At 41.0% G+C, this 12,570-nt stretch overlaps 1 protein-coding gene across 1 annotated transcript in view; it reads right to left on the bottom strand.

The window, feature by feature from the left end:
• LOC141171898 (uncharacterized) overlaps positions 1 to 12,570 on the bottom strand; it is an 819,676-nt gene that overhangs the window by 298,616 nt on the left and 508,490 nt on the right. The gene's annotated exons all lie outside the window — the stretch shown is intronic.

Here is a 12,570-nt window from a genome sequence, read left to right on the forward strand (position 1 = left end):
AGCACTATATACAGTGACTGATGAGCACTATACACAGTGACTGATGAGCACTATATACAGTGACTGATGAGCACTATATACAGTGACTGATGAGCACTATACACAGTGACTGATGAGCACTATATACAGTGACTGATGAGCACTATATACAGCGACTGATGAGCACAATACACAGTGACTGATGAGCACTATACACAGTGACTGATGAGCAGTATATACAGTGACTGATGAGCACTATATACAGTGACTGATGAGCACTATATACAGTGACTGGTGAGCACTATATACAGTGACTGATGAGCACTATACACAGTGACTGATGAGCAGTATACACAGTGACTGATGAGCAGTATACACAGTGACTGATGAGCACTATATACAGTGACTGATGAGCAGTATACACAGTGACTGATGAGCACTATATACAGTGAATGATAAGCACTATACACAGTGACTGATGAGCACTATATACAGTGACTGATGAGCAGTAAACACGGTGACTAATGAGCAGTATACACAGTGACTGATGAGCACTATATACAGTGAATGATCAGCACTATATACAGTGACTGATGAGCACTATACACAGTGACTGCTGAGCACTATACACAGTGACTGATGAGCACTATATACAGTGACTGATGAGCAGTATATACAGTGACTGATGAGCACTATACACAGTGACTGATGAGCACTATATACAGTGACTGATGAGCAGTATACACAGTGACTGATGAGCACTATATACAGTGACTGATGAGCAGTATATACAGTGACTGATGAGCAGTATACACAGTGACTGATGAGCACTATACACAGTGACTGATGAGCACTATATACAGTGACTGATGAGCACTATATACAGTGACTGATGAGCACTATACACAGTGACTGATGAGCAGTATATACAGTGACTGATGAGCACTATATACAGTGACTGATGAGCACTATACACAGTGACTGATGAGCACTATATACAGTGACTGATGAGCACTATATACAGTGACTGATGAGCACTATACACAGTGACTGATGAGCACTATATACAGTGACTGATGAGCACTATATACAGCGACTGATGAGCACAATACACAGTGACTGATGAGCACTATACACAGTGACTGATGAGCAGTATATACAGTGACTGATGAGCACTATATACAGTGACTGATGAGCACTATATACAGTGACTGGTGAGCACTATATACAGTGACTGATGAGCACTATACACAGTGACTGATGAGCAGTATACACAGTGACTGATGAGCAGTATACACAGTGACTGATGAGCACTATATACAGTGACTGATGAGCACTATACACAGTGACTGATGAGTGAGCACTATATACAGTGACTGATGAGCAGTATATACAGTGACTGATGAGCACTATATACAGTGACTGATGAGCAGTATATACAGTGACTGATGAGCACTATATACAGTGACTGATGAGCACTATATACAGTGACTGATGAGCACTATATACAGTGACTGATGAGCAGTATACACAGGGACTGATGAGCACTATACACAGTGACTGATGAGCACTATACACAGTGACTGCTGAGCACTATACACAGTGACTGATGAGCACTATATACAGTGACTGATGAGCAGTATACACAGTGACTGATGAGCACTATACACAGTGACTGATGAGCACTATACACAGTGACTGCTGAGCACTATACACAGTGACTGATGAGCACTATATACAGTGACTGATGAGCAGTATACACAGTGACTGATGAGCACTATATACAGTGAATGATAAGCACTATACACAGTGACTGATGAGCACTATATACAGTGACTGATGAGCAGTAAACACGGTGACTAATGAGCAGTATACACAGTGACTGATGAGCACTATACACAGTGAATGATCAGCACTATACACAGTGACTGATGAGCACTATACACAGTGACTGATGAGCACTATATACAGTGACTGATGAGCAGTATATACAGTGACTGATGAGCACTATACACAGTGACTGATGAGCACTATATACAGTGACTGATGAGCAGTATACACAGTGACTGATGAGCACTATATACAGTGACTGATGAGCAGTATATACAGTGACTGATGAGCAGTATACACAGTGACTGATGAGCAGTATACACAGTGACTGATGAGCACTATACACAGTGACTGATGAGCACTATATACAGTGACTGATGAGCACTATATACAGTGACTGATGAGCACTATACACAGTGACTGATGAGCAGTATATACAGTGACTGATGAGCACTATATACAGTGACTGATGAGCACTATACACAGTGACTGATGAGCACTATATACAGTGACTGATGAGCACTATATACAGTGACTGATGAGCACTATATACAGTGACTGATGAGCAGTATATACAGTGACTGATGAGCACTATACACAGTGACTGATGAGCAGTATACACAGTGACTGATGAGCACTATACAGAGTGACTGATGAGCACTATATACAGTGACTGATGAGCACTATATACAGTGACTGATGAGCACTATACACAGTGACTGATGAGCACTATATACAGTGACTGATGAGCACTATATACAGTGACTGATGAGCACTATACACAGTGACTGATGAGCACTATATACAGTGACTGATGAGCACTATACACAGTGACTGATGAGCACTATATACAGTGACTGATGAGCAGTATATACAGTGACTGATGAGCACTACATACAGTGACTGATGAGCACTACATACAGTGACTGATGAGCACTATACACAGTAACTGATGAGCAGTATACACAGTGACTGATGAGCACTATACACAGTGACTGATGAGCACTATACACAGTGACTGATGAGCACTATACACAGTGACTGATGAACACTATATACAGTGACTGATGAGCACTATATACAGTGACTGATGAGCAGTATACACAGGGACTGATGAGCACTATACACAGTGACTGATGAGCACTATACACAGTGACTGATGAGCACTATACACAGTGACTGATGAGCAGTATATACAGTGACTGATGAGCACTATATACAGTGACTGATGAGCAGTATACACAGGGACTGATGAGCACTATACACAGTGACTGATGAGCACTATACACAGTGACTGCTGAGCACTATACACAGTGACTGATGAGCACTATATACAGTGACTGATGAGCAGTATACACAGTGACTGATGAGCACTATACACAGTGACTGATGAGCACTATACACAGTGACTGCTGAGCACTATACACAGTGACTGATGAGCACTATATACAGTGACTGATGAGCAGTATACACAGTGACTGATGAGCACTATATACAGTGAATGATAAGCACTATACACAGTGACTGATGAGCACTATATACAGTGACTGATGAGCAGTAAACACGGTGACTAATGAGCAGTATACACAGTGACTGATGAGCACTATATACAGTGAATGATCAGCACTATACACAGTGACTGATGAGCACTATACACAGTGACTGATGAGCACTATATACAGTGACTGATGAGCAGTATATACAGTGACTGATGAGCACTATACACAGTGACTGATGAGTACTATATACAGTGACTGATGAGCAGTATACACAGTGACTGATGAGCACTATATACAGTGACTGATGAGCAGTATATACAGTGACTGATGAGCAGTATACACAGTGACTGATGAGCAGTATACACAGTGACTGATGAGCACTATACACAGTGACTGATGAGCACTATATACAGTGACTGATGAGCACTATATACAGTGACTGATGAGCTCTATACACAGTGACTGATGAGCAGTATATACAGTGACTGATGAGCACTATATACAGTGACTGATGAGCACTATACACAGTGACTGATGAGCACTATATACAGTGACTGATGAGCACTATATACAGTGACTGATGAGCACTATATACAGTGACTGATGAGCAGTATATACAGTGACTGATGAGCACTATACACAGTGACTGATGAGCAGTATACACAGTGACTGATGAGCACTATACAGAGTGACTGATGAGCACTATATACAGTGACTGATGAGCACTATATACAGTGACTGATGAGCACTATACACAGTGACTGATGAGCACTATATACAGTGACTGATGAGCACTATATACAGTGACTGATGAGCACTACATACAGTGACTGATGAGCACTACATACAGTGACTGATGAGCACTATACACAGTAACTGATGAGCAGTATACACAGTGACTGATGAGCACTATACACAGTGACTGATGAGCACTATACACAGTGACTGATGAGCACTATACACAGTGACTGATGAACACTATATACAGTGACTGATGAGCACTATACACAGTGACTGTTGAGCAGTATATACAGTAACTGATGAGCACTATACACAGTGACTGATGAGCACTATATACAGTGACTGATGAGCACTATACACAGTGACTGATGAGCACTATATACAGTGACTGATGAGCACTATATACAGTGACTGATGAGCAGTATATACAGTGACTGATGAGCACTATACACAGTGACTGATGAGCACTATACACAGTGACTGATGATCACTATATACAGTGACTGATGAGCACTATACACAGTGACTGATGAGCAGAATATACAGTGACTGATGAGCACTATACACAGTGACTGATGAGCACTATATACAGTGACTGATGAGCACTATACACAGTGACTGATGAGCACTATATACAGTGACTGATGAGCACTATATACAGTGACTGATGAGCACTATATACAGTGACTGATGAGCACTATACACAGTGACTGATGAACACTATATACAGTGACTGATGAGCACTATACACAGTGACTGATGAGCAGAATATACAGTGACTGATGAGCACTATAAACAGTGACTGATGATCACTATATACAGTGACTGATGAGCACTATACACAGTGACTGATGAGCAGAATATACAGTGAGTGATGAGCACTATACACAGTGACTGATGAGCACTATATACAGTGACTGATGAGCACTATACACATTGACTGATGAACACTATATACAATGACTGATGAGCACTATACACAGTGACTGATGAGCACTATACACAGTGACTGATGAGCACTATACACAGTGACTGATGAGCACTATATACAGTGACTGATGAGCACTATATACAGTGACTGATGAACACTACAGTGACTGATGAGCACGACATACAGTGACTCATGAGCACTATATACAGTGACTGATGAACACTATATACAGTGACTGATGAGCACTATATACAGTGACTGATGAACACTATATACAGTGTCTGATGAGCACTATACACAGTGACTGATGAGCACTATATACAGTGACTGATGAGCACTATATACAATGACTGATGAGCACTATACACAGTGACTGATGAGCACTATACACAGTGACTTATGAGCACTATACACAGTGACTGATGAGCACTATATCCAGTGACTGATGAGCACTATATACAGTGACTGATGAGCAGTATACACAGTGACTGATGAGCAGTATACACAGTGACTGATGAGCACTATATACAGTGACTGATGAGCACTATACACAGTGACTGATGAGCACTATATACAGTGACTGATGAGCACTATACACAGTGACTGATGAGCACTATATACAATAACTGATGAGCACTATATACAGTGACTGATGAGCAGTATATACAGTGACTGATGAGCACTATACACAGTGACTGATGAGCACTATACACAGTGACTGATGAGCACTATATACAGTGACTGATGAGCACTATATACAGTGACTGATGAGCAGTATATACAGTGACTGATGAGCAGGATATACAGTGACTGATGAGCACTATATACAGTGACTGATGAGCACTATACACAGTGACTGATGAGCACTATATACAGTGACTGATGAGCACTATATACAGTGACTCATGAGCAATATACACAGTGACTGATGAGCACTATACACAGTGACTGATGAGCAGTATATACAGTGACTGATGAGCACTATATACAGTGACTGATGAGCACTATATACAGTGACTGAGGAGCACTATACATAGTGACTGATGAGCAGTATACTCAGTGTCTGATGAGCACAATACACAGTGACTGATGAGCACTATATACAGTGACTGATGAGCAGTATAAACAGTGACTGATGAGCAGTATATACAGGGACTGATGAGCACTATATACAGTGACTGATGAGCACTATATACAGTGACTGATGAGCATTATATACAGTGAGTGATGAGCACTATATACAGTGACTGATGAGCAATATATACGGTGACTGATGAGCACTATACACGGTGACTGATGAGCACTATATACGGTGACTGATGAGCAGTATATACGGTGACTCATGAGCAGTATATACGGTGACTGATGAGCACTATATATAGTGACTGATGAGCACTGTACACAGTGACTGATGAGCACTATATACAGTGACTGATGAGCACTATACACAGTGACTGATTAGCACTATATACAGTGACTGATGAGCACTATACACAGTGACTGATGAGCAGTATATACAGTGACTGATGAGCACTATATACAGTGACTGATGAGCACTATATACAGTGACTGGTGAGCACTATACACAGTGACTGATGAGCAGTATACACAGTAACTGATGAGCAGTATATACAGTGACTGATGAGCAGTATATACAGTGACTGATGAGCAGTATACACAGTGACTGGTGAGCACTATATACAGTGAGTGGTGAGCACTATATACAGTGACAGCTGAGCACTATATACAGTGACTGATGAGCACTATATACATTGACAGCTGAGCACTATATACAGCGACTGATGAGCACTATATACAGCGACTGATGAGCAGTATCTACAGTGACAGCTGAGCACTATATACAGTGACTGAGGAGCACTATATACAGTGACTGATGAGCACTATATACGGTGACTGATGAGCACTATATACGGTGACTGATCAGCACTATATACGGTGACTGATGAGCACTATATACACAGTGACTGATGAACACTATACACAGTGACTGATGAGCACTATACACAGTAACTGATGAGCACTATATACAGTGACTGATGAGCAGTATACACAGTGACTGGTGAGCAGTATATACAGTGAGTGATGAGCACTATATACAGTGACAGCTGAGCACTATATACAGTGACTGATGAGCACTATACACAGTGACTGATGAGCAGTATACACAGTGACTGATGAACACTATACACAGTGACTGATGAGCACTATACACAGTAACTGATGAGCACTATATACAGTGACTGATGAGCAGTATACACAGTGACTGGTGAGCAGTATATACAGTGAGTGATGAGCACTATATACAGTGACAGCTGAGCACTATATACAGCGACTGATGAGCACTATATACAGCGACTGATGAGCAGTATATACAGTGACAGCTGAGCACTATATACAGTGACTGAGGAGCACTATATACAGTGACTGATGAGCACTATATACGGTGACTGATGAGCACTATATACGGTGACTGATCAGCACTATATACGGTGACTGATGAGCACTATATACACAGTGACTGATGAACACTATACACAGTGACTGATGAGCACTATACACAGTAACTGGTGAGCACTATATACAGTGACTGATGAGCAGCATACACAGTGACTGATGAGCACTATATACAGTGACTGATGAGCACTATATACATTGACAGATGAGCACTATATACAGTGACTGATGAGCACTATATACAGTGACTGATGAGCACTATACACAGTGACTGATGAGCACTATATACAGTGAGTGATGAGCACTATATACAGTGACAGCTAAGCACTATATACAGTGACTGATGAGCACTATATACATTGACAGCTGAGCACTATATACAGTGACTGATGAGCACTATATACAGTGACTGATGAGCACTATACACAGTGACTGATGAGCACTATATACAGTGACTGATGAGCACTATATACAGTGAGTGATGAGCACTATATACAGTGACAGCTGAGCACTAAATACAGTGACTGATGAGCACTATATAGATTGACAGCTGAGCACTATATACAGTGACTGATGAGCACTATATACAGTGACAGCTGAGCACTATATACAGTGACTGATGAGCAGTATATACAGTGACTGATGAGCACTATATACAGTGACTGATGAGCACTATATACAGTGACTGCTGAGCACTATATACAGTGAGTGATGAGCACTACATACAGTGACTGATGACAAGTATATACAGTGACTGATGACCAGTATATACAGTGACTGATGAACACTATATACGGTGACTGATGAGCACTATATACGGTGACTGATGAGCAGTATATACGGTGACTGATGAGCACTATATTCAGTGACTGATGAGCACTATACACAGTGACTGATGAGCACTATATACAGTGACTGATGAGCACTATATACAGTGACTGATGAGCACTATACACAGTGACTGATGAGCACTATATACAGTGACTGATGAGCACTATATACAGTGACTGATGAGCACTATACACAGTGACTGATGAGCACTATATACAGTGACTGATGTGCACTATATACAATGACTGATGAGCACTATACACAGTGACTGATGAGCACTATACACAGTGACTGATGAGCACTATACACAGTGACTGATGAGCACTATATACAGTGACTGATGAGCACTATACACAGTGACTGATGAGCAGTATACACAGTGACTGATGAGCAGTATACACAGTGACTGATGAGCACTATATACAGTGACTGATGAGCAGTATACACAGTGACTGATGAGCACTATATACAGTGACTGATGAGCACTATATACAGTGACTGATGAGCACTATACACAGTGACTGATGAGCACTATATACAGTGACTGATGAGCACTATACATAGTGACTGATGAGCACTATATACAGTGACTGATGAGCCCTATACACAGTGACTGATGAGCACTATAGAAAGTGACTGATGAGCACTATACACAGTGACTGAAGAGCACTATATACAATGACTGATGAGCACTATATAGAGTGACTGATGAGCAGTATATACAGTGACTGATGAGCACTATACAGAGTGACTGATGAGCACTATACACAGTGACTGATGAGCACTATATACATTGACTGATGAGCACTATATACAGTGACTGATGAGCAGTATATACAGTGACTGATGAGCACTATATACAGTGACTGATGAGCACTATACACAGTGACTGATGAGCACTATACACAGTGACTGATGAGCACTATATACAGTGACTGATGAGCACTATACACAGTGACTGATGAGCACTATACACAGTGACTGATGAGCAGTATATACAGTGACTGATGAGCACTATATACAGTGACTGAGGAGCACTATATACAGTGACTGATGAGCAGTATACACAGTGTCTGATGAGCACTATACACAGTGACTGATGAGCACTATATACAGTGACTGATGAGCAGTATATACAGTGACTGATGAGCACTATACACAGTGACTGATGAGCACTATATACAGTGACTGATGAGCACTATATACAGTGACTGATGAGAATTATATACAGTGAGTGATGATCACTATATACGGTGACTGATGAGCACTATATACGGTGACTGATGAGCACTATACACGGTGACTGATGAGCACTATATACGGTGACTGATGAGCAGTATATACGGTGACTGATCAGCAGTATATACAGTGACTGATGAGCACTATATATAGTGACTGATGAGCACTATATACAGTGACTGATGAGCACTATACACAGTGACTGATGAGCACTATACACAGTGACTGATGAGCACTATACACAGTGACTGATGAGCAGTATATACAGTGACTGATGAGCACTATATACAGTGACTGATGAGCACTATATACAGTGACTGGTGAGCACTATACACAGTGACTGATGAGCACTATACACAGTGACTGATGAGCAGTATACACAGTAACTGATGAGCACTATATAAAGTGACTGATGAGCAGTATATACAGTGACTGATGAGCAGTATATACAGTGATTGATCAGCAGTATACACAGTGACTGGTGAGCACTATATACAGTGAGTGATGAGCACTATATAAAGTGACAGCTGAGCACTATATACAGTGACTGATGAGCACTATATACATTGACAGCTGAGCACTATATACAGCGACTGATGAGCACTATATACAGCGACTGATGAGCAGTATATACAGTGACAGCTGAGCACTATATACAGTGACTGATGAGCACTATATACAGTGACTGATGAGCACTATATACGGTGACTGATGAGCACTATATACGGTGACTGATCAGCACTATATACGGTGACTGATGAGCACTATGTACACAGTGACTGATGAACACTATACACAGTGACTGATGAGCACTATACACAGTGACTGATGAGCACTATATACAGTGACTGATGAGCAGTATATACAGTGACTGATGAGCACTATATACAGTGACTGATGAGCAGTATACACAGTGACTGGTGAGCAGTATATACAGTGAGTGATGAGCACTATATACAGTGACAGCTGAGCACTATATACAGTGACTGATGAGCACTATATACATTGACAGCTGAGCACTATATACGGTGACTGCTGAGCACTATATACAGTGACTGATGAGCACTATACACAGTGACTGATGAGCAGTATATACAGTGACTGATGAGCACTATACACAGTGACTGATGAGCAGTATACACAGTGACTGATGAGCACTATACACAGTGACTGATGAGCACTATATACAGTGACTGATGAGCACTATATATAGTGACTGATGAGCACTATACACAGTGACTGATGAGCACTATATACAGTGACTGATGAGCACTATACACAGTGACTGATGAGCACTATATACAGTGACTGATGAGCACTATATACAGTGACTGATGAGCACTATATACAGTGACTGATGAGCAGTATATACAGTGACTGATGAGCACTATACACAGTGACTGATGAGCAGTATACACAGTGACTGATGAGCACTATACAGAGTGACTGATGAGCACTATATACAGTGACTGATGAGCACTATATACAGTGACTGATGAGCACTATACACAGTGACTGATGAGCACTATGTACAGTGACTGATGAGCACTATATACAGTGACTGATGAGCACTACATACAGTGACTTGATGAGCACTACATACAGTGACTGACGAGCACTATACACAGTAACTGATGAGCAGTATACACAGTGACTGATGAGCACTATACACAGTGACTGATGAGCACTATACACAGTGACTGATGAACACTATATACAGTGACTGATGAGCAGTATATACAGTAACTGATGAGCACTATACACAGTGACTGATGAGCACTATATACAGTGACTGATGAGCACTATACAGTGACTGATGAGCACTATACACAGTGACTGATGAGCACTATATACAGTGACTGATGAGCACTATATACAGTGACTGATGAGCAGTATATACAGTGACTGATGAGCACTATACACAGTGACTGATGAGCACTATACACAGTGACTGATGATCACTATATACAGTGACTGATGAGCATTATACAGAGTGACTGATGAGCAGAATATACAGTGACTGATGAGCACTATACACAGTGACTGATGAGCACTATATACAGTGACTGATGAGCACTATATACATTGACTGATGAGCACTATATACAGTGACTGATGAGCACTATATACAGTGACTGATGAGCACTATACACAGTGACTGATGATCACTATATACAGGGACTGATGAGCACTATACACAGTGACTGATGAGCAGAATATACAGTGACTGATGAGCACTATACACAGTGACTGATGAGCACTATATACAGTAACTGATGAGCACTATACACATTGACTGATGAGCACTATATACAATGACTGATGAGCACTATACACAGTGACTGATGAGCACTATACACAGTGACTGATGAGCACTATACACAGTGACTGATGAGCACTATATACAGTGATTGATGAGCACTATATACAGTGACTGATGAACACTACAGTGACTGATGAGCACTATATACAGTGACTCATGAGCACTATATACAGTGACTGATGAGCACTATATACAGTGACTGATGAGCACTATATACAGTGACTGATGAGCAGTATATACAGTGACTGATGAGCACTATACACAGTGACTGATGAGCAGTATACACAGTGACTGATGAGCACTATACAGACTGACTGATGAGCACTATATACAGTGACTGATGAGCACTATATACAGTGACTGAGCACTATACACAGTGACTGATGAGCACTATATACAGTGACTGATGAGCACTATATACAGTGACTGATGAGCACTACACACAGTGACTGATGAGCACTATACACAGTAACTGATGAGCAGTAAACACAGTGACTGATGAGCACTATACACAGTGACTGATGAGCACTATACACAGTGACTGATGAACACTATATACAGTGACTGATGAGCACTATACACAGTGACTGATGAGCAGTATATACAGTAACTGATGAGCACTATACACAGTGACTGATGAGCACTATATACAGTGACTGATGAGCACTATACACAGTGACTGATGAGCACTATACACAGTGACTGATGAGCACTATACACAG

Source organism: Phyllobates terribilis, unplaced genomic scaffold (genome assembly GCF_046119375.1).
Source record: "Phyllobates terribilis strain yellow unplaced genomic scaffold, ASM4611937v1 Scaffold_12__6_contigs__length_324123572, whole genome shotgun sequence".
Classification (NCBI taxonomy): domain Eukaryota; kingdom Metazoa; phylum Chordata; class Amphibia; order Anura; family Dendrobatidae; genus Phyllobates; species Phyllobates terribilis.